General features: G+C 36.0%; 1 protein-coding gene across 3 annotated transcripts in view; it reads left to right on the forward strand.

Moving 5' to 3' along the window:
- The window catches only part of CEP43 (centrosomal protein 43), a 72,470-nt gene extending 53,790 nt beyond the window's left edge, over positions 1-18,680 (forward strand). Inside the window, exons 14-15 of one of the 3 annotated variants that reach the window (XR_463173.3) lie at positions 578-747; positions 15,940-18,680. The gene's annotated coding sequence lies outside the window, so the exon portion shown is untranslated. Of the gene's footprint in view, positions 1-577 lie in introns of all 3 variants that reach the window. The other 2 variants (XR_463172.3, XM_056819013.1) reach the window with 2 other exon arrangements.
- Positions 18,681-24,528: the final 5,848 nt, after the last annotated feature.

Here is a 24,528-nt window from a genome sequence, read left to right on the forward strand (position 1 = left end):
CATTTGAGGAAACTGAGTCGGGGGGAAAAAAGTATTTCTGACTCCTCAGCATGTTTTCCTATATATCCCGTTGTCCATCCTCCCAGTGTACCTTCCCTTCATCTTCTTACCCCATTCTATTTTTCTTCTAGAACTGCAGATTTCAGAAAGAAGTATATTAAACATTGTCCTTTTTGTTATTTCCTAATCATGGCTTCCTTGTTATTAATTGATTTCTTGTTCCTGGGGCAAGTCCCAGTGCAAGTTGATATTAACCATTCCATTAGACAGGCTGCCATATTTTGTCCTTTAATGTCTGAGGATCTAATAAATGCTGATGCCAACAAGAATAGCAAAGAGACTATTGCTGTTGCCTGGGAAAAGGCATGGAGGCTTAGAGGTCTGGCCACCAATGGAATAGTACCAGATACTACTGGTACCCCCGTCCCTTTCCAGGGAGTGGCATTATGTTGCATTCCCAGTGATGGTATCCTTAAATGACTCTGTTTCTTTTTCTTTGTCACTACCATCAGCAATAAGAGCACTACACCAGAATTATGATAAGATCTGCCTCCACTCCATGTTTTGGTTTTCTTAGGAGCAAAAAGGACTCCACCTGAGAGAGATTGGAAATGGGGCTGGGAGATGATGAAAAAGAAGAATTGCTTGGAAGCCACAACCTCAGGGCTGGAGCATTTGGGAGGAAAGAAGACAGACCGAATCAGGTGCCCACATGCACAAAGATAACCCATACAAAAGATGTAACTGGTAGGTACCCCTGCCTGGCTCTAGCTAAAACTTTTGCCTTGTTAGTATTGTCTCATGCTACTTGGGCTATGGCATGTGTTCTGCCTTTCTACCACCCTTATGTTACATTTCCATTTGCAGTTGCTTATATTTTAAGGTGTTTTTTATTTGTAATCTAATCAGATAATTTGTATTTTATGAAATAATTTTCCTTGCAAATGCATAATTTTTAAATGTCCTTTTCATTTTCTAGTAATTTGAAGATATACTTCTGTTTCACAGGATTTAATTCTATAAGAGATCTTAGCTGTCATCTGCTCTAATATAAGAGGCAGCTAGTGATGCAGTAGGTGGGGCATCGTACCTGAAGTCATGAAGACTTGAGTTCATATCTGGTCTCAGACACTTTATTAGGATTCTGGGCAAGTTGAGTAACTTTTGTCTACCTTAGTTTCCATATCTGTAACATGGGGATAATAGCATCTACCTCCTGGGGTAGTGAGAATCAGATAAGATAATATTTTTAAAAAGCAGTTAGCCCCACTGCCTGGAACATAGGAAGTATTATATAAATATTTATTTCCTATCCTTCATTTTACAGATGAGGAAACAGACTCACAGAGATCACAGAATTTGAGAATCGGAAGGGACCTCATTGGCTAGATATATATCCATCCCATACCGTAAAGGAATTTCCATTATTACATAACTGTCTCTACTTGAGGGTCTTTGTGGAAAGAAAAACTCATCCCAAGGCAACTCATTCAACTTTTGGACATCTCTAATTTTTAGAAAGTTTTTTTCCTGATATCACAAGCCAAATTTCCCTCTTGTCCACTTCTACCCATTGCACCTGACTTTTCCCTCTGGCAATAAGTCTAAATATCTCCTCCACATGACAGACCTTTAAATGCTTGAAGACAGTTATCTTGATTTTTCTAAATTTTCTCCAAACTAAACATATCATTTAGTTGATCCTCCTCTGACATGGGTTTAAGCCCCTTCATCAATCTTATTGCCCTTTTCTGGACAATCTTAGCTTATCCAATGAAAAACCTTAAACCTTGATGCCCAGAACTGAACACTTAGTAAAGCATAAATAAATTAACAGGATTTGAAAGATTCAGATCACAATGTAGGAATCCAACAGGAATTTCTACTCTCACGACTAATCTTAGGAATTTAGGCTGATAGGTATCTATAACCTGGGTCTGGTTAGAAAAGGTTTTTAACTTCTTCTAAAACATGCAAATGCCATCTAATTACTAATTTAAAGAAATAATGCAAGTCATGTATGAAGATACTGTATTAGTGTCAAAATCAAACTCAAAATTTGTATTCCTGAAAATTGTATATTTATAGTAATTAGAGTTCCTATAAAATGGAAAATTTGATGGTGGCACTCATTTATACACTTATCTTTCCATCTGGATAATAACTCTCTGCCTCACTTGCCTATCAGTCTTGTTATATCTCATATGTGTTTTGTGTTTGTTTCTGCTTAAAGCTCCTATAGCCACACTCCTTCCATTACCCTACAGAAATCCTACCTTTAATATCTATAACCCTTTAAGAATCATGTTCCTGAAAGCTCAGTGGATAAAGTGCTGGGCCTGCAATCAGGAATTTGAGTTCAAATGGAACATCAAGACACTTACTAGCTATGTCCCTTGGTGAGTCTCCTAATTTCTCTGTCTGTTTCCTCAACTGTAAAGTAGTGAAAGAGCACCTACCCACATGGTTGTTATGAGGATTAAATGAAATAATATTTGTAAAAGGTACTTAGCACAGGACCTGGTGAATAGCCACTGTATAAATGCTTATTCTCTCCCTTTTCTGTCCTGACCCTAAAGTCCTTTTTATTGTATTTCCCCAGTGGCCCTCATATAGTACTTTATTGGCACATCTCTTAATTTAGAAATTTAAAAATAATTTTGTAGATTTGACTATTCTCTTAGTGGCAGATCATAACCTTTTATTTTGCAGATTGTTATCAAGAATTGCTGTGGTAGAAATATTTATCATCCTTTAGCCAAACTGCAGAATTAGTTTTTATATAGTATAGTTATTTGTATATGTGTCATGATTCCTTCCCAATTAGAACAGAGAAAATGCTATCTGAACTTTCTGTACTTCCTCATTTTCCCTTTGTATCTGGAACATATTTCATTTTCACTCTGACTTTCATCTCTTGCATTGACTCATTCTCCTTTCAAGAAGTTTTTTCAGATTATCCTCACCCTTTTTCTCCATGCCAGGTCTCTAGAGAATAAATAGAAGGAACTCCATTGCCAAAGGATGAAGAAGTAGCCTGTTTTGGAAATCTAACTATATAGGATGCAATCTCACTTTAGGGCATTACTTGTATAGGAGATTGGGGAGATGATGTATATGTTTATTTATTTGTATTTTGTTTCTATCTGTTTGAGTTATCTTTTACTGCCACCTCTTTCTCAAGCTACTTAAAGATGGTGGTGCTGCATCTAACAATTTGATCTCATTTGCATCTAACTCAAATCATCCAATGACAAGTGTATCAATTAATTTTATTTTTTAAAATAAGTTTTTTTAATGTCTTATATTTTTATGTCATCTTAATTGTCCCAGTATTCATTCCTTCCCCAGAGAACCATCCTATGTAAAAAATAGTATTTTTTTAAAATATAGGGAAAAAAGTTTGAAAATGCAAAGTGTAACACTTGTAGACCTCTTATCTCTGAAAGAAGAGGTTAGAAGTGCCCTTCACCTTTTTTTTTTTAAATTAATACTCATTTTAAAAAATCTGAATTCCAAATTCTGCCCAGTTCCCCTGCCCCACTGAGAAGGCAAGTAATATGATAACTATTATATATGTGAAATCATTTTCTTACATATAGTTATTTTCAGATTGGCCATATTGTGAAAATGAAAAAATAATGCCCTTCAATTTGCACCTAGAGTTTATCAGTTCTTCCTCTGGAAGTGAATAGCATTTTTCATCATGAGACCTTTGAATTTTTTTTATCATTGTGTTTATCAGAATAGCTAAGTTTTCATTATTGTTAATAATGTTATGTACAGTATTTTCCATACTTTACTTTGCATCAGTTTGTACAAGTCTTCCCAGGGTTTTTTGAAACTATCCCCTACTCATTTCTTTATAACATAGTAGCTAGCATTCATTACAATTATATACCCCAACTGATTGTTTTTCCTCAATTTCTAGTTCTTTGCCACCATAAAGACCTTTTCTTTTTTCTTTGATCTCTTTGGGATACAAATGTAGTACGGATATTGCTGGGTCAAAGGATATGCCCAATTTTTATAACCCTTTGGCATAATTCCAAATTGATTTCCAGAATGGTTAGATCATTTCACAACTTTTACCAACAATGCATTAGGGTTCCTACTTTTCCATATCCCCTCCAGCATTTGTCATTTTCCTTTTCTTTCATATTGGCCAATCTGATAGGTATGAGGTGGTACATCAGAATTGTTTTAATTTTCATTTTTCTTACATAATATGATCTAAAGCATTTTTTCCTTTTGAGTATTGATAGCTTTGATTTCTTTTTTCTGAAAATTGCCATAGATATCCTTTGACCATTTATTGATTGAGGAATGGCAATTTTCATAAATTTTCATTAATTCCCTAATGTATTTGAGAAATGAATCCTTTATCAGGAAAATTTGCTATAAATTTTGTTTTCCTCTTTTTGTTTTTCTTCTAATTTTGGCTGCATTGGTTGTGTGTGTGTGTGTGTGTGTGTGAGAAACCTTTTTCATTTACTGTAATCAAAACTATCCATTTTATTTCCCATGATCCTCTCTCTTGTTTGGTCATAAACTCTTCACTTATCCATAGATCTAACAGGTAAATTTTTCCATCCTCCCATAATTATATCACCCTTTATGTCTAAATCATGTACCCGTTTTTGACCTTATTTTGTTTTGTATATGGTGGGAGATGTTGGTCTGTACCTAGTTTCTACCAAATTACCTTCTAGTTTTCAAAGCAGTTTTTGTCAAACGGTGATTTCTTGCCCCCAAACTTGGTTCTTTATCATATGCTAAAATAACTTTGGCCATTTACTACTGTATATTTTATATATATATAATATATATATATATTGTATACTTAATCTATTTACATAGATCTCCTCTTTTCTTAGCCTGTATCAGATCGTTTTGATGATTGCCACTTTGTAATAACAAAGTTTGAAATCTGGTACTGCAAGGCCAAAAGACACTTTTGCTTCAAAATTTTTTCCATAGATTCCATACATCTGTAAGTTTATTGGCCAAATTCTAGTTTCTAATTCATGGAGAACATATTCCAAGCACCAGGGAAAAGGGTATAATGTACCAAAACACCATTGTCAAGATCTAATAAAAATATGTGGTGATTACTGGAAAAGAAAGTTTGGAATCAGATCAAAAGACAGGTAGAAATGCAGAAGAAGGGAACCCACAACCAAGAGTAATCTGCACTGTTGAACATAAAACCTCTAGTTTAAAGAAGGGATTTTCACTAGAATTAGTGACTTACAAATCTTACTGAGAAAATCAAAGTTAGGTGAATTGTCTGAAATGCAAATACTACATATGTGACACCTTGACAGGTAAACACATTTGAGAAACTTAAGACCTAAATATGTTCAAGTGCTTATAACCTAAAAGGAGTTAAGAGAGATAATCTTTGTCCTTTAAGCTTTATGCCATCTTCATAAGTCAGAAAGGTAATTTAAAAAGACAGAATCAGGTCTCATATGTGTTTAAAGAGAAAATCAAAGGTGGAGGGTAAGGAATTACCCCTAGGGAAAGAATGAAGGACTCCTTGAGTAGAGAAGATAGTGGAATAGAGAAGCACTCAGGCAAGCTCTCCCAGTATTTCCCTCCAAACAATTTTAAACTAATCCCTCAAACTGAATTCAAGAATGAGAGTTGACAAAAGGTCAAAGTGAGATATTCTTCCAGCCCAAGACAACTTGAGAGGTCTGAGAGATATGACATGTTGGTGGAGGCTACTCTGGTGCCCACATAGATGTAACATCATTGATGTGATGGAACTAAGTGTGGTGACAGAAGCAGTGGCAGCAGCTTCAGGAGATCTGATTAGACAGTAAGGCCACCTGGAAACTGTTCAGGAAGAGATTTCAGGGTACTTCTGTGCATGCACTAGACTATTGTTTGGTAATTTAACCTATATCCATTTCCGGGTCATAGTTCTAGGATAGTGAGTAGCACTTTTGGTCAGGAGGAATTGAGAGCTCTAAGGGATAATATCACTTCTGGCTCTAAGGGATCAGGGACCCCAAGGAACCATATTTTTTTTTGGCCCAAAGGTTGAAGGTCCTTGGGGAACAGTATTGATTGTAATCCCAAGGGATGGGGGACCCTCCCTGGCAAGGTAAAAAATACAGATCAAGACAGCAGTGACCATGCATATCCTCTAGATCATCATTTCTGAAGCACTGAAAACATTTGTCCAATTTCTAGAACTCTCAGAAAACAGTAGTGTAAAAAAGCCTAAATGCTTGAGATAGTGCTCTTCCCACCCCTCACATGAGACTTCATGCTGGGAGCAGAGAATACCATTCACAAAAAATTTCAAATCAAGAAATAGGATGGGGAAAATGATAAAAAACAAAAAAAGAGCCTGACTATAAAAGTTACCATGTTGAGAAGGAAGATTAAGACACAAACTTAGAAAACAATGAAATCAACACAGCTAAAAGCAGTGACTCAAAGGAAAAAAAATTGAAATTAGATAGAAGCCCAACAAGAATTCCTGGAAGAGGTAAAATGATTTTAAGGATCAAGAATGGTAGAGGAAAAATTGGGCAAAGAAATGAAAGCAAGTTAGAAAATTTTGAAAAGACAATAGCTTAGTAAAAGAGGCACCAAAAAAAAAAAGTACTGAAGAAATTGACACCTTAAAAAAAACAAAAAAAAACAATTTGCCAAATAAAAAAGGAGACACAATAGAATCTTTAAAAAGAGACCTGGAGAAAACTGAATGGAATAGAAAGGAGTATACTTTTCTTAGCTGTATGTGTGGCATCTTCAGAAAAATCAGCCATATATTAGGGCATAAACAACTTTTAACTAAATGCAGAAAAGCAGAAATGTTAAATGCACCCTTTTCAGACCCTAATGCAACAAAAACTACATTTAATAAAGGAGCATGGAAGTTTAAAAACTAATTGTAAACTAAATCTGTTCATAAAGAATGAATATGCAAGGGAACTTTTATATCTAAGTGTATACAATAATAAAAGAAATAGCACATCAATGAATTGGGCATGCAACTAAAAAAAACTAGAAAAAAGCACAAATTTTAAATGCTCAAGTAAACACCAAAATGGAAATCCCGAAAAAGGACACATTAATAAAATTGTAAGTAAAGGATCCATTGAACTAATAAGGGTCAGAGCTGGCTTTTTAAAAAATAAAATAAAAAAGCCATTGGTTTATTTGATTAAAAAAGAAAAAAATTATCAAAATGTACCAAAAATGAAAACAGGTATAAGTACCACCAATAAAGAGGAATTTAAATCACAAAGTAGTTACTTTGCCTGATTACAATGCCAATAAAACTGATGATCTAAATGAAATGGAGGAATATTTCCAAAAATATTAACTGCTCAGATTAACAGAAGAGGAAATAAAATACTTAAATAACTCTATCTTAGAAAAAAGAAATTAAATAAGCAATCAATGAACTCTTCACTCCTTAAGAAAAAATCTTAAAGACTAGATGGAATTGCAAGTGAAATCTACCAGACATTTAAGGAATAATTAATAACAATACTATATAAGCTATTTGAAATAATAGAGTCCAGATTCCTTCTCTGAAACAAATGTGATTTTTATACCTAAACCAAAGAAAGCAAAAAGAGAAAGAAAACCAAAGGCCAGTTTCCTTAATGAAAATCCATGCAAAATTTTAAAACACTAGCCAAGGAGGTTACAGAATATATCACAAAGATCATACACTATGGCCACATAGGATTTATAGATTTATACCAGGACTGTATGGCAGGTTCCATATCAAGAAGCTATCAGCACAATTGCCCATGTCAATATTATTGTTATTGCTCTAACAACAAAAATCATATGAATATCTCAATAGGTTCTGTATCTCAATAGCCTCTGAAAAATACAACACTCATTCCTATTAAAAACCAACCACAGAAGCATAAGAATCAATGGAGTCTTTCTTAAAATGTTAAGTGTCTATCTAAAACAAAGAGCAAGCGTTGTATGTTATGAGGATAAACTTGAAACCTTCCCAATATGATCAGGAGTGAAGCAAGGATGGCCATTATCACCACTATTATTGAATATTGTACTAGAAATGCTAGCTATAGCAATAAAAATAAAGGAAACAAAATTACCACTGCAAATGATTTGATGATATACTTTGGGAATCCTAGAGAATTAACTAAAAGGCTAGCCTGAAACAACAATTTAAGCAAAATTGAAGGATACACAATCAATACACATAAGTCACGAGCATTTCTATATAGTATCAACAAAATCCAGCAGCAGAATGTAAAAAGAGAGATTCCTTTTAAAATAACTGCAGATGATGTAAAATACTCGATAGTCTACACGTCTACGTGCCCAGATAAACCTAGGGATTAAATGAACCAGGGAAAGCTAGCAGACCTAATGGATAGAGAGCCAGGCCTAGATACAGGAGGTCCTGGGTTCAAATGTGGACTCAGATACTTCCTAGCTATGTGACCCTGGGCAAGTCATTTAATCCTGGTTGCCTAGTCCTTATCACTTTACTGGCTTGCAACTGATGCCTATTATCGATTCTAAGACAGAAGGCAAGGTATTTTTTTTTTTTATGTAAAAAATAATTATCAACACAATTACAAAATACTTCACATAAAGATATCTAAAGAATTAGAGAAATATCAAATTGTCCATGGGTAGGTGCAATCAACATAAGAAAAGTATCAATTCTACTTAATTTACTTATTCAGTGCCATACCAATTGAACTACTCAGGAATTAAAGAGCTAGAAAAAAACAATCTAGAACAAAAGGTCAGTAATATCATTGGAATCAATGGGGAAACATGTTAATAAGGAAGGTAGATTAGCAGTTCTGTTTCAGACTATATTATAGAGTGATAATCATCAAAGCAGTAGTACTTTCTAAGAAATAGTGATGAATTAGTGGAATAGATCAGCTACACTACACAATAGTAAAAGACCATTGTAATCTATTGTTTGCTAAATCCAAAGATCTAAGTTTTGCAGGCTAAGAACTGGACATCTTGACAAAAATTGACGTTAAACTAGAAAACAATTTAGCAGAAATTAGACATAGCATATCCAACATCTTATACCATATACCAAGATAAAGTTAAAATAGATGAATTGATCTAGACATAAAGGGAAGTATCATAAGTTATCATAAGTAAATTAGTGAATGGAAAAATGTACCTATCAGATCTATAAATAAACAATTTATGACCAAATGAGATAGAATAATGGGAAATAGTTTTGATTACATGAAATTAAAAAGCTTTTGTACAAACAAAACATAGTTAAAATTGGAAGGAAAATGAGGAAATTTTTGGCAGCAAGTTTCTCTGATAATGGCCCCTTTTCTCAAATATATAGGTAACTGAGGCAAAGTTATAAAAATAAAAACCGTCTCCAGTTGATAAATGGTCAAAGGATATGAACAGGCAGTTTTTAAACAAAAAACAAACAAACAAAGCTATCAACAGTTATATTTAAAAAATGCTTTAAGTCACTACTGATTAGAGAAATGCAAAGTAAAATACTGGCTTACCACCTCACACTTACCAGATTGATTAACATGATGGAAAAGGAAAATGACAGATGCTGGAGGGTATGTGGAAAAATAGGGACATTAATAAACTATTGATGGATTTGTGAACTAGTCCAACCATTTTGGAGAAGAATTTGGAATTATACCAATGGGATTGCACATACCCTGTGTCCCAAAGAGATCAAAGAAAAGGGAAAAGGTTTGGTCAGGGGTAAGACCTAGTATGAGTTGGGTGAAGAGTAGAATGGGAAAGGATTGGATTAGATATTTCAAATTCTAGATTACTAGCATTGATTTAATTTCCTTACATTTTTTTCATTATAGGAGAAGCAGTTACAGGGTGATCATAATATAATGTAAAGGAAAAATAACTGAGGTACTTCATAACAATGGTTAATGAAATGACTCAGTTATAATTTGGTAGAGGTGCAGAAAACATGGCCAATGTGTCAATTTGATTTGCCTAATTATAATTATTTATTACAACTCAAGTCTTTTTTAGATAGTTGTATGAGTTAGTGGGTAGAGACAATGGTGTAAAACAAAAAATGGAAAAGAGAATCATTAAGACATTTAAAAAAATACACAAAATTCAGAAGTGGCAAAATAGCAATCTTGTTAAATTTTAAAATTGATTGTGTTTTTATAAAACATTTAACAAAATTTCATGTTTTCTTAAATCTCTTACTTTAATATTCTTCTGCCCTAATTCCCCTAAAAGTGGAAAATATTCCCACTTACCTGATTCTGAGCCTGGCTTTTAGAATTTTTGTCACTACAATTGGCTATCTTTATGACTCTTGGCATCAGTTCAGGAGACCATTATCCATTTTCAATAGCCAAGTTGCCCTTTTCATAGCAACTCTGATCATCCAGAAAGTGATCAAATATATAAACATAAATCCTTATCTAACATCTAATCTACTAGTGTTTAAGATCATGACTATCCAACCTGGACCCACCTAGATTGATGAATATTTGACCTTGGTCCTTCAGATATCTCAATGTTGCATAATAATAGATAATTAGACAATGATCTGGGAAGATATAGAACCAGAATCTGATTCTACTACTTAATAAACCTTTATCAGAAACATTTTCTGTTCTGTGTTAAAAGAATTTTGTGCCATTATTTACTTTGAGAAAAATGATTTATGGTCTATCATCCATTATCTTTTTGTGACCTCTATTGTACTTAAAATTTGTTATTGTGACACACTTGTGTATAGAATATATTCTGTAATGAAGCAGCAGATTACACAAGGGTTTGGAAGAAGATCTAAAAATAGTCTATGTAGATGTTTAGTTTATTTGAGCGTGGTTGGTACCTGGATATTGATAATTTGTTATTAATAAGATGTAGAATCATTTGCATTGCTTTTTTTTAAAAAAGAAACAAATCTCATCCCAAGTCTATTGTAGTAATAAAAGGGTAAAAAACACCTTTTGGGTAACTTCACTTATATAGCCATGAAGCTTAGGCACAGAAGCCACATGTTTCCAAAAAGTGCTGTCATCTATAGTTCACATCTATTAGGATATGATCCATAACAAAATTGCATCCTACTAAGGGAAGATTGAGAAGACTAAAGTGAACAACTTTAAATAATAAGTAATAATAATTAAAAGTAATTAAGGAGAATAAGTAATTGAAATGAAAGATGATAAGATTATATATGTCAAAAATAATTGATTCTAATGGGATAAGAGGCATTGAGCATAATCTAACACTAAGTTGTAGAAATCGAATATATATCAAATTTTTTTTTTAATTTTTAAACATTATTTTATTTGGTCGTTTTCATACATTATTCACTGGAAACAAAGATCATTTTCTTTTCCTCCCCTCCCCCACCCCGCCTTTCCCTCTCCCATAGCCAACGCATGATTCCACTGGTTATCACATGTGTTCTTGACTCGAACCCATTTCCCTGTTGTTGGAATTTGCATTATAGTGTTCATTTAGAGTCTCTCCTCAGTCTTATCTCCTCCAACCCTGTAGTCAAGCAGTTGCTTTTCATCGGTGTTTTTACTCCCACAGTTTATCCTCTGCTTGTGGGTAGTATTTTTTAGATCCCTGCAGATTGTTCAGGGACATTGCATTGATACTAATGGAGAAGTCCATCACCTTCGATTGCACCACAATGTATCAGTCTCTGTGTATAATGTTTTCCTGGTTCTGCTCCTCTCGCTCTGCATCACTTCCTAGAGGTTGTTCCAGTCTCCATGGAATTCCTTCACTTTATTATTCCTTTTGGCACAATAGTATTTCATCACCAACATATACCACAATTTGTTCAGCCATTCCCCAATTGAAGGGCATCCCCTCATTTTCCAATTTTTGGCGACCACAAAGAGCGCAGCTATGAATATTCTTGTACAAGTCTTTTTGTCCATTATCTCTTTGGGGTACAGACCCAGCAGTGCTATGGATGGATCAAAGGGCAGACAGTCTTTTAGTGCCCTTTGGGCATAGTTCCAAATTGCCCTCCAGAATGGTTGGATCAATTCACATTCCACCAGCAATGAATTAATGTCCCCACTTTGCCACATCCCCTCCAGCATTCATTACTTTGCATAGCTGTCATGTTAGCCAATCTGCTAGGTGTGAGGTGATACCTCAGAGTTGTTTTGATTTGCATCTCTCTGATTATAAGAGATGTAGAACACTTTTTCATGTGCTTATTAATAGTTTTGATTTCTTTGGCTGAAAACAGCCTGTTCATGTCCCTTGCCCATTTGTCAATTGGAGAATGGCTTGATTTTTTGTACAATTGATTTAGTTCTTTATAAATTTTGGTAATTAAACCTTTGTCAGAGGTTTTTATGAAGATTGTTTCCCAATTTGTTGCTACCCTTCTGATTTTGGTTACATTGGTTTTGTTTGTACAAAACCTTTTTAATTTGATGTAATCCAGATTATTTTGCATTTTGTAACTCTTTCTAATTCTTGCTTGGTTTTGAAGTATTTCCCTTCCCAAAGGTCTGACATGTATACTATTCTGTGTTCACCTAATTTTCTTATAGTTTCCTTCTTTATGTTCAATTCATTCACCCATTTTGAATTTATCTTGGTGTAGGGTGTGAGGTGTTGATCTAAGCCTAATCTTTCCCACACTGTCCTCCAATTTTCCCAGCAGTTTTTATGAAATAGTGGATTTTTGTCCCAAAAGCTAGGATCTTTGGGTTTGTCATATACTGTCTTGCTGAGGTTGCTTGCCCCCAGTCTATTCCACTGATCCTCCTTTCTGTCTCTTAGCCAGTACCAAATTGTTTTGATGACCTCTGCTTTGTAATATAGTCTGAGATCTGGGACTGCAAGACCCCCTTCCTTTGTATTTTTTTTTTCATTATTTCCCTGGATATCCTTGATCTTTTGTTCTTCCAAATGAACTTTGTTATGGTTTTTTCTAAATCAGTAAAAAAAATTTTGGAAGTTCCATGGGTATGGCACTAAATAGATAGATGAGTCTGGGTAGGATGGTCATTTTTATTATATTGGCTCGTCCTACCCATGAGCAGTTAATGTTCTTCCAATTGTTCAAGTCTACTTTTAGTTGTGTGGAAAGTGTTTTGTAGTTGTGTTCATATAGATCCTGTGTTTGTCTCGGGAGATAGATTCCTAAGTATTTTATTTTGTCTAAGGTAATTTTGAATGGGATTTCTCTTTCTAGTTCTTGCTGCTGAGCTGTGTTGGAATTATATAGAAATGCTGATGACTTATGTGGGTTTATTTTGTATCCTGCAACTTTGCTAAAGTTGTTGATTATTTTGATTAGCTTTTTGGTTGAATCTCTAGGATTCTTTAAGTAGACCATCATGTCATCTGCAAAGAGTGATAATTTGGTCTCCTCCTTGCCTATTTTAATGCCTTCAATTTCTTTTTCTTCTCTAATTGCTACTGCTAGTGTTTCTAATACAATGTCAAATAATAGAGGTGATAATGGGCATCCTTGTTTCACTCCTGATCTTAATGGGAATGGATTTAGTTTATCCCCATTGCAGATGATATTAGCTGATGGTTTTAGATATATACTGTTTATTATTTTTAGGAATGACCCTTCTATTCTTATGCTTTCTAGTGTTTTTAGTAGGAATGGGTGTTGTATTTTATCAAAGGCTTTTTCTGCATCTATTGAGATAATCATGTGGTTCTTGTTGGTTTGCTTGTTGATGTGGTCAATTATGTGGATAGTTTTCCTAATGTTGAACCAGCCCTGCATCCCTGGTATAAATCCTACTTGATCATGGTGGATGATCCTTCTGATCACTTGCTGGAGTCTTTTTGCTAGTATCCTATTTAAGATTTTTGCATCTATATTCATTAGAGATTGGTCTATAATTTTCTTTCTCTGTTTTTGGCCTGCCTGGCTTTGGAATTAGTACCATGTTTGTGTCATAAAAAGAGTTTGGTAGAACTCCCTCTTTGCTTATTATGTCAAATAGTTTGTATAGTATTGGGATTAACTGTTCTCTGAATGTTTGATAGAATTCACTGGTGAATCCATCAGGCCCTGGAGATTTTTTCTTAGGAAGTTCTTTGATGGCCTGTTGGATTTCTTTTTCTGATATGGGATTATTTAAGAAAACTATTTCTTCTTCTGTTAGTCTAGGCAATTTATATTTTTGTAAATATTCATCCATATCACCTAGGTTGGTATATTTATTGCCATATAGTTGGGCAAAGTAGTTTTTAATGATTGCCTTAATTTCCTCTTCATTGGAGGTGAGATCCCCCTTTTCATCCTTGATGCTGTTAATTTGCCTTTCTTCTTTCCTTTTTTAAATTAGATTAACCAGTACTTTGTCTATTTTGTCTGTTTTTTCAAAGTACCAGCTTCTAGTCTTGTTTATTAGCTTAATAGTTCTGTCACTTTCTATTTTATTAATTTCTCCCTTAATTTTTAGGATCTCTAGTATGGTTTTCTTCTGGGGGTTTTTAATTTGTTCATTCTCAAGTTTTTTGATTTGCATTTCCAATTCCTTGATCTCTGTCCTCCCTAATTTGTTAATATATGCACTCAGGGATATGAATTTTCCTCTAAGTACTGCCTTGGCTGCATCCCATAAGGTTTGAAAGGATGTTTCGCCGTTGTCATTTTCTTCAAAGAAATTGTTAATTGTTTCTATGATTTCTTCTATAACTATCCGATTTTGGAGTATCATGTTATTTAATTTCTAATTAATTTTTCATTTGGGTCTCCATGTACCCTTGCCGATCAATATTTTTATTGCCTTGTGATCTGAAATGGCTGCAGTTATTATTTCTGCTTTTCTGCATTTGAGTGCCATGTTTCTGTGACTTAGTGTATGATCTATTTTTGTGAATGTGCCATGTGGTGCTGAAAAGAAGGTGTATTCTTTTTTGTCCCTATTTATTTTTCTCCATATGTCTATTAACTCTAATTTTTCTAAGATTTCATTCACCTCTTTTACCTCTTTCTTGTTTATTTTTTTATTTGATTTATCTAAATTTGATAGTGGTTGGTTCAAGTCTCCTACTAATATGGTTTTACTGTCTATTTCCTCCTTCAATTCTCCTAGTTTCTCTATTAAAAATTTGAATGCTATACCATTTGGTGCATACATGTTGATTAGTGATATTTCCTCATTGTCTATACTCCCTTTTAGCAGAATATATTTACCTTCCCTATCCCTTTTGATCAGGTCTATTTGTTCTTTGGCTTTGTCAGATATCATGATTGCAACTCCTGCCTTCTTTCTATCAGTTGAGGCCCAAAAGGTCTTACTCCAACCTTTGATTCTAACCTTGTGAGTGTCAACCCATCTCATATGTGTTTCTTGAAGACAACATATGGTAGGGTTTTGGGTTCTAATCCAATCTGCTATTTGTCTACGTTTTATGGGTGAGTTCATCCCATTCACGTTCAAAGTTATGATTGTTATTTGTGGATTCGCTGGCATTTTGATAACTTCCCCTAGTTCTGACCTTTCTTCTTTAGCTGTCTCCTTTTGAACCGGTGATTTACTTTAGGTCAGTCCCCCTAGTCCCCTCCCTTGAGATGCTTCCCTTTCTAGCCCCTCCCTTTTTATGTTCCCTTCCCCTCCCCTTCCCTCCCTTTTTATACTCCCTCCCCCCTCCCCCTCCTTAGTTTTCCTTTCTTTCTTGCCCTAATGGATAAGATAGAATTCAGGATCCCACTGGATCTCAAATTTTTAAACTACAAAAATCAAACATTAGATCTTCATAGTCTTTTGAATTTCCTTTCAGTTTGTTATTGGCAGTTTTCAAAGCAAATACTTGATTCAGGTAGCACTAAAGAGCAGAAGTTCATGATTGCATATCCTTTATATTAATAAGATTAAAATCACAAGCTCTCACTGTATGAACTAGCTATTGGCAATGCAAAACTTTAGTGGCTATGTTGAATTCCATTAAGATCTATTTTTCAAGCAGTTTTAGAGCAAGATGTTTCCAGTGACCTGGATTGGGAAAAACATCTGCCAAAGAAGCTTTTCCGAAGACCAGCAGGAATCCAAAAGTCCTAAGAAGAGGAAGGTGACAGCAACAAAAGATGTCTCCAAATTCAAAACATCTGCAGCATGAGGCTTTGAGTCCTTGGATATAATGGATAGGACAGTGGGGGTTAGGTGACCAGTCCCTTTCATGTCTCTCCATGCACCATTATCTTGTTCATAAGAAGACCCTTGTGCCAGAAGGGTAATGGCCATGCATCTCAATCTTTTTAACATCATGTTAAGAAATATCCAAGCATCATAGTTAGACTTCCTGAAATTTATAAACATATGGTGATTTATTGGGGGAAATTGAAGCAGCTGGGATTAAGAGATTTGTTTTTAATATATACTGAATTATTCCTATATCCGAGTTATAAATTGGAGACTCTAGTTCTTGGATTTTTGTACTCATTTCTTTGTTCTTAGGAACTCCAAGGAATGTTTCCCCTTTATAAAACCTAGTTAAGGAGATGATGCTTTTCCTACTAGTCTATGGGACACTTCACCATTCCCCAAATGTCATGGGTTGTCTAACAGAGAGGCTAAATAATGAACTCCCAAATTGTATTTATAGACCTGCATGAAGGAACTTCCTTGTCTTTGACTTTCAAGAGGCTCATAGGCCTCTAATTTATTGATTAATTCTAGCTTAATAAATTGATATTCTTACCCAGAAATCAGTCTCTTGAAATTTTTAATTGTCACAGTAGAAAGTCTCTAGTTGTGGAAGATTGTATATATTTTTGTATCTTTTTAACATTGATCAATTTTACTGATTTTTAAAGTCTTCCTCTTATTTTTTCCTTCAAAAATATTCATTGTTATATAGCAGTGATGGCTGATGGTGAAACTATACCATGGATGCCAGAGACTTCATGCAGAGTACTCTGCTTACATATCCACTGGGCCTTCTAACCCCACCCCCAAGAGTTCTTTTCTAGAAAGCTAGAGGGACTCTGGCAGAGCTGCTCCCCTCCCCTCTGACAGGGCCTAATGACATTTTTCACATCCCCTTCCCCCACCTTTGCCCAATAGTCCAGTAGTAGGGGGCAGGGTTAAGGTGGTCAGTTCCTAGGCAACCAGGTTGGAGGGGAGCAGATCTCTGGGGCCATTCTCTTTCCCTCTCTGTGCTCCCCGAGGGCATTACTCATTTCACCCACCACTCTGCCCAATGGGAGCACTTCCTCCCTCCCTTGGGGGGGCTGGGAATGCCTAGCCCTCAGTGTCCGGGAGGGGCACAGCACTCTGTCTGGGGGTGCGGTGGGGGAGCCCAGCACTGTTTCTAAAAGGTTTGTCGTCACTCTCAGAGGAGGGAGGTGGAATACTAAAACATGTAAGCAATATAAAAGCAAAAAAATCAAAATTTAACATTTTTATTAAGTTTAGTTAAATTTTTTAAAAGACTGATTTTTAATATAAAATTGCATAGCACTAAAGGTTTTAGAAGAGGCTTTAAAATGTAAAGTCAAATGTTCTTTTCCTATACTATCTTTCATAACCAAGACATTTGTTAAAACATAAGTTTTCATTTGTTTTCCTTTCCTTATTAAATCTTACACTCAGAATCAAAAGCAGCTAAGTGGAGCTTAGCTCATACTCACTGTTAAATAGCAAAAGAGTACAGCAGGCAGAATGCCTGGCCCTTAGTCAGGAAGACCCAACTTATTCACCTCAGTTATTTCCTGGCTCGGTGACCCTGAGCAGGTCATTTAACCCTGTTTGTCTCAGCTCCTCATCTGTCAAATGAGCTGGAGAAAAATGACAAACCGCTCCAGTATCTGCCAAGAAAACCCAAAAAAGGGTAAAGAGTCGGATGTGACTGAAAAATGACTAAAGGGCAAGGAGCGAATGAATGTGAAACAACTACTTTACTCGCCTTTTAACCACGTTGATGAATAAGACACAAATTGATTGTCCATGGTGAAGGGCTGCTGGAGAGCAAGGGCGAGAACACTGAAACCTTGCCCTCAGCACTGTGACAGCGCCTGCCGCGGGGAATTCTTTACAGGCGGCCGCTCATTGGTCGCATTGCCCTCCTGAGCTACAAAGCCCACGTGACCCACATCAAGTGGTGTCCAAGGTCCCGAAGTCGTGGTGGTCTCGGGCGTCCCCACCGTGGCCATTCTAGGCCCAAATCCTCACGTCCTCTCTGCTCAGCACTTTAGAGACGAGTCAGAGCCACGTGTTTCCAAAGACAAGAAAGCGGCGCTTTGAGATGGCGAGGATGGACACGAAAAGACCGGTGACTGCCAAGCCCCAGCTGTGTGTGTCTGCGGCCGGTAAGGGTGCGATTAGATCGGGAACTGGAGGAGCTGAAAGAGCAGATACCGTGGGCCGCCGAGGGGAAGAAGATGACACGATGAATGCTGTTGGGGTAGCTACATGCAGGACTCACGACGGAGCCAGGCTTTGTTGTAAAACTCACTGAGGTCCGAACTGAGTGGCTTGTGTGGGAGCTCCCTGCCTCCTTCCATGGGCGCTGGGTATAGGGCACATGCTCGTCTCTCAGAGCCCACAGGGAGAGCTTGGAGGCAGGGAGATCAAAGGAGGAGCAGCCCGGACTGACAAGAAGCCTGGCGAACCCTCACATCCCGGGATCTCTCCGTTTGTAGCCTCACATACAACTGTGTAGCCAGGACATTACAAGCCATGCTACATTAAAAACTTGAAGACTTAGGACCCTGAAATTTCTCTTATCAAGAAGATTCTCCCCAAATTCCAAATACTACTTGTAGAAATCTGATTTTCTAAAATCAATTGGAATGACTTCTGTAGTCACACAGAACTTGACACAAACATCTTTTAAATTACTGGTTTTTTTTTTAGTGCATTTAAAACAACAAAAATGATTTTTAAAACCCCATCTTATAGCTTTAGGAATATTTTGTCTAAAGCAATATATGTAGTTTTTATTTTTTTTTAAAAGACGGTAAAACATGTAGTGATCAGGTAGGTGGTTCACTGGTAGAATGCTAGGACTAAAGATAGGAAGACTCATTTTAGTCCAAAACTGACCCCTTTAGTACACTTAGTACACTTAGACACAGTAGCTGTGTGACTGTGGTGGGCAAGTCACTTACCTGTTAGCCTCAGTTTTTTCATTTGTAAAATGAGATGGAAAAAGCATTGTCAAATCACACTTTGTATATCTTTGTGGAGAAAACCTTAAACAATGGGGTCACAAAGAGTCAGAATTGAGACTGACTAATAAAAACAACAAAAAATCATACGTGACAAGTTACAAACTTTTATTCAAAAAATATCATTCATTGTTTTCTTGGGTAAAAGCTTAATTTTTATTTTATTTTATTCAAATATTTTATTTTACCAATTATATGTAATAATTTTCAATATATATTTTCTGAAATTTAAGATCCAAATTGCCTCCCTCCCTCCCTCTTTCCTGTCCCCTCTCTTGCAGATGGTAAACTATTTGATCTGTATATCGTGCAAAACATACTTCCACGTTGGTCGTTGTTCATGAATAAACTAATGTGAAAGATAGTATGCTTTGGTCTGCATCTTTTCCCAACAGTTCTTTCTCTGGAGGTAAATAGCATCCTTTGTCATAAATCCTTCAAAATTTCCCTGGATCATTGTATTGCTGAGAGAAGCTAATTTTTTCACAGTTGATGATCTTACAATATTGCTATTAGTATATACAATGTTCTCCTGGTCCTATTTATTTCGAACTGCATCAGTTCATGTAGATAATCCTTGAATTGTTTCTATGCCTCCTATCTTCAAGATAAATGTTTTTCTTGTATAGTGCTCATATTTTCTTTTAATTTCATTGCTTTTTGCTCCTATTCTTACATACTAACTTTCACTCCCCTAGTTATTCTTTCCATTTTTTTCTCTGTTGAGAATTGCCATAATGAATATAAGTTTTTCTATACTTCTAATTTTTTCTCTTGGGCAAATCATAAAGTCTGGTTTCACAATTATTATTTCTCTCTTGAACTATATAGTATTACATTGCTATGTTTTGTGAATCTTAAAATTTCTCAGCTCTACCTTGGAACATTTGGTTAAGACTATTCCCCATTTTAAACAATGAAGGGACTTGGTCAGGAATGTATTGGGAACTTTAAAATTACTCCACCCATACTTAGGCATACTTTAGGGAAAGATAAAGTTGTAAAACTCCTTAGTGAACAATGAAGGTACTTAAGTCATACTTATAGGGAGGCCAAAAGCCCTTAAGCTAGGTCTATTTTTAGATCTAATACAAAAGGGGTGCTAAGTACCTATGAAGGTCAAATTAATCACTAAAAGGACAGGCAACTTGCAAGGGGCAAGCTTAGCAAAGAGGTGTGAAATACTCAGAAGATATAATCTACCTAGAGAATGTGAGAACTAAAAACTAAGAATGGGCTGTTGTAATATTTATTGGGAAAGGAAATGGGATTGGAAAAATGGGGATAAATGGGAAGTTTGTAGCAGGGTGCAGGGTATGGAGGAGTTAAGGGGAGAGAGGGTATATTGCTTGGTGAGGCAAGGGAGGGAGATGCCCCCTGCTGAGAGGAAAACAGCAGGGGTCTAATGAGGTCTGTTTGTCTTTGAATGACTGAAACTGAAGTTCAGCTCCCTCTATGACCAGAAAAGATAGTCCACTTATCTTGACTGTGAATTCAAATAATATAAAGTTTAATGACTAGTTGGGATTGGAGTTTTCCTCAGCTTCAGACCTGAGGCCCGGCCCCAGAGGCTGGTGGAGAGTTTGTCCCACTCCCGTCTACTCTCGTTGTTCTAATTCAAAATCTTAGCTGTACACAGAAAGCAACAAGGTCTGACCTTCAGAGATGAATGGACCTGAATCTTTGGGCTGAACCAAGAAGAGGCGGCACACCACACCAGACCGGGCTGAACAAGCTCCTTCCTCCTCCAACACCCAGAAGCAAGTTCCACACGGCAGGAAGGCAGTGCTAGTCACAAGACCCAACTGCCCCTCCCAGTAGGGAGGAAGTGCTAGTCACAAGACCCAACTGCCACTCCCAGTTGGCCCCTTCTCCCACAAACTGTCAGTCTTGTTTCCTTTCCACACTGTCCTAGGAAAAGTGTCTACTGTGATTGGTAGATGTGAAAAATTAGGGGAGGTAACACAAGAGAAATTTCTCTTTAAAAGAAGCTGTCTAAACCAGTTCAAGTTAGTTCGAATGAATTCAGCTTTGGTAGCTGAATTGGAGGTCAGGAGTCAGAGGAGGCTGCTAGGTCCCTGAACACTAGAGTTTTGCTTGGAAAGATCTTGTGGTGAGTGAGACTGACTAGTCTCTCTTAAGGCTTAGGCCTAGGATAGCCTAGGCCTTTTCCTACTATTTCCTCTTACTCTGTCTCTTTCCCTTTCCTCAATTCCTTCATTTGTATTAATTAAAATCTCCATAAAAACCCAGCTGACTTGGGTATTTCATATTTGGGAATTTTTCCCATGGCAACCACTTATTTTTTATATAAAATCAAGACGCTAAAAATTATCTTTACCAGTGTGGCCAAAACCTTACAGTTTGACCATTTACACATTTTCGAGGTCACAGTTTTTATGTGCCCTTGAGAATCTATAGGGTCCCCTGCCTCATCAGTTGTTATTTTCCCTTTTTCTTACAATATTTATATGTAGATAGCTAGACTTTTACCTGATAATGGCACTCATTTTATTAATATATACCTGTTTGTTTTTTTTTGCTTAATTTTTATTTTATTCATTCTGAATTCTTTGGTAATTCCAGTCTTCTTTTCCCCTTCTTTTAATCCCTATTACTCAATTTCTTTCTCTTTTCCCTTTGAGTATAATTACCTTAGAGAGGTTGGACCTCAGAGTTGTATCAGCCCCCTCCCATTCATAGTTCTCCAGACTCAATCTCTGCCTCAAGTGAGTTCCTAGGGGATACAACTGGTATCAGCTATGCCATCTGGGTTCTTTCCTCTAAGCTTAGGAGAGTGCAATGCAACCGCAATATGTTTTGCCCTTTGTTCCTGAATTTTCTGCTGTAGTTCTTGTCACAAAAATGTTTTCCTACTTTTGTTGTCACAAAAATGTTTTCCTACTTTTGTTGTGGCCTGAATAAGCTTCTGCCTTTTGGATTTCTGTGGCACTGAAAGAAGGAGTGGGATGTAGAGTGGAGTTCTGTTGTAAGCACATAAGTTGGCTTCTACAATCCGAATGCCAGGAGCATGGTATACTATGGACAATAGGGGAAGGAGATGCTAAATCAGTGTATTAGAGGTTAGGGATTTTTAGACTTCTCTGTGGCTTGTTCGATTTTTTCTTTTTTTTTTACCTCTTTTTTGTGGCTTAGGCAATGGAGACAACTTAAATAGCTTAATTTCTCATACATAATTCTTATTGTAAAGATATTTGAGAGGTTGTAAAGATCAGAGAAAAATATCTAGTCCTCTAGCTTATTGGTCTCATGATCCAAAAATCTGAAACTTCTAAAAGCTAAAAACAAAAAAAACAAACGATAAGAAAAAACTCAGAACAACCCCTGTCCTCGTGGAAATGATATTCTATGGTAGAGACTTCCTATTGAACTTTGAGGAAAGCCCAAGAGATCATTGAAAAGAGGAATGAATTGTAGGCATGACGGAAAGCCTTTGCCAATTCATGGAGGAAGGAGAACAAATGGCAAGTTTCCTAGCATCAAACTGACCAGTTTGGTGGAAGGTAGATAAGGGAAGAGTAATTTGAAATAAATGATGAAGGGTAGATTGGATCTGAGAATGGGAATGGCTTTAGATGTCACTTGAAGGAGTTTGTATTTCATCATAGAGAAAATAGAGAACCACTGAATATTTTTCACCAGGGCATGACATGGTCTGATCTGTACTTTAGAAAAATTATTTTGTCAACTACACAGAGGACGAAATAGAGAGCACAGTGAGAAAACAGAAACATGAAGACCGGTTACGTGAGTGTCAAACCAATCAAGTTAAAAATTAAGGGTTAAATGAGGGTTGTAGCCGTGTGGATGAAGAGAAGAAAATGCAAAGAATTTAAGATTATGGATATGGTGGACTAAGGAAGAGGGTAAAATAAAGGGTTGACTCCAAGGTTGTGAATATCAAACTGGAAAAATTGTGGCACCTTCAACAAAAATATAAAATTTTGAAGGATTGGTGTTTTGAAAGAGGAAAAATCATGAACTCTGTTTTTTAACATGATTTTGAGAAGAAGAAATCCAGGAGGCAACTGGTGGTGTGGGGCTAGTTTTCAGGTGAGGTTTAGATATAGAGATCTGCATATAAGTGATTGAACTGATGATGATACAAACCTAATGAAAGTAAGCAAGAGTTGGCCATGAACTCAAAGCTTTTACTGCAGTTTCCCTTATTTTAGTAAGTCTTTTTAACATCCTTCTGAAAATATAAAGCATGGTTTCCCCCATGTGGTCTAACCAGAACAGAATACAACAGCACTATTACTTCCTTAAAAATAGATGTAATGCCTTTCTTAATGTAGCCAAAGATCACATTAATTTCCTTGGCTGCCCTAATCACACTGTTGCCTCTTATTGAGCATTTGTTCAGCTAAAATCCTCAGATTTCTGCCATCTTGTGTTTGTGAAATTGGATTTTTAAGTTCAAGTCTTTACTTTTCACCTTTTAAAATTTCTTATTTATTTATTTAACTAAGGCCATGTTTTCTAGTCTAGAGGTAACAAATTCGTGGCCTTCAGGACTTTTTTGTCAATAGTAAAACTTCTCCTTCACCCTGTTGTTCATGCTGGTTGCTAGACTTTTAATTGTGTGTGTGTGTGTGTGTTTTGTTTTTTGTTTTGTTTTTTTTGCCTTTCTGCTCATTGATACTCCTTGATACTCTTTAGATTTTCATATTATTCATCCTTGGTTTTTTTCTTATTGCTCCTTTTCAGTCTCCTTTTGTTGGATTTTCATCCAGGTCATGCCTATTGACCTCATAGGGCTCTCTCCTTGGTCCTGGCCTTTTTTCCCTCCATACTAGATAGTAGTAAAATGTAGACCAAATCCAGCCTGCCTTCTAGTTTTGTATGGCCCATGAGCTAAGAATGGTATACAAAAAAACAAAAAAAAATTTTTTTTTATGTGTGTGTGTATATATATCTTCAGTCTAGTTCAAATGAAAGTGGAATTCATGTGACATTCACTTCCTTCACCCTTTTTTATATCTTTACATTTTTTCATGTACCCTAATTATGGGAAATTAAGTTCTACTCTATCTATCCCCTTTTATTGAATTTCTTTCCCTCACCCTTTCTGTTAGCCTCTCAATATTACCAGACAGGGGAGAGGGAAATCATCACACATCTCCTCTTTTTGTCTTGTTTAAATCCTTCTATGACCCTCGGAGAGAGTTAGAATTGTGAGCTAGGAACATTTGTTTCCTTTATTAAAATACATACATTTCATCATTGCATAGCTTTCTAATTGCTCATACATCTACCTTTCTCGGTGTCTCTGTTTTCATTTCAAAGATACTATTCAGCTTGACTTTTTTTTTTATCAGAATTGGCAGATATCAAAACTGCATAATTTTTTAAACCCTTAC

Source organism: Monodelphis domestica, chromosome 2 (assembly GCF_027887165.1).
Source record: "Monodelphis domestica isolate mMonDom1 chromosome 2, mMonDom1.pri, whole genome shotgun sequence".
Lineage (NCBI taxonomy): Eukaryota > Metazoa > Chordata > Mammalia > Didelphimorphia > Didelphidae > Monodelphis > Monodelphis domestica.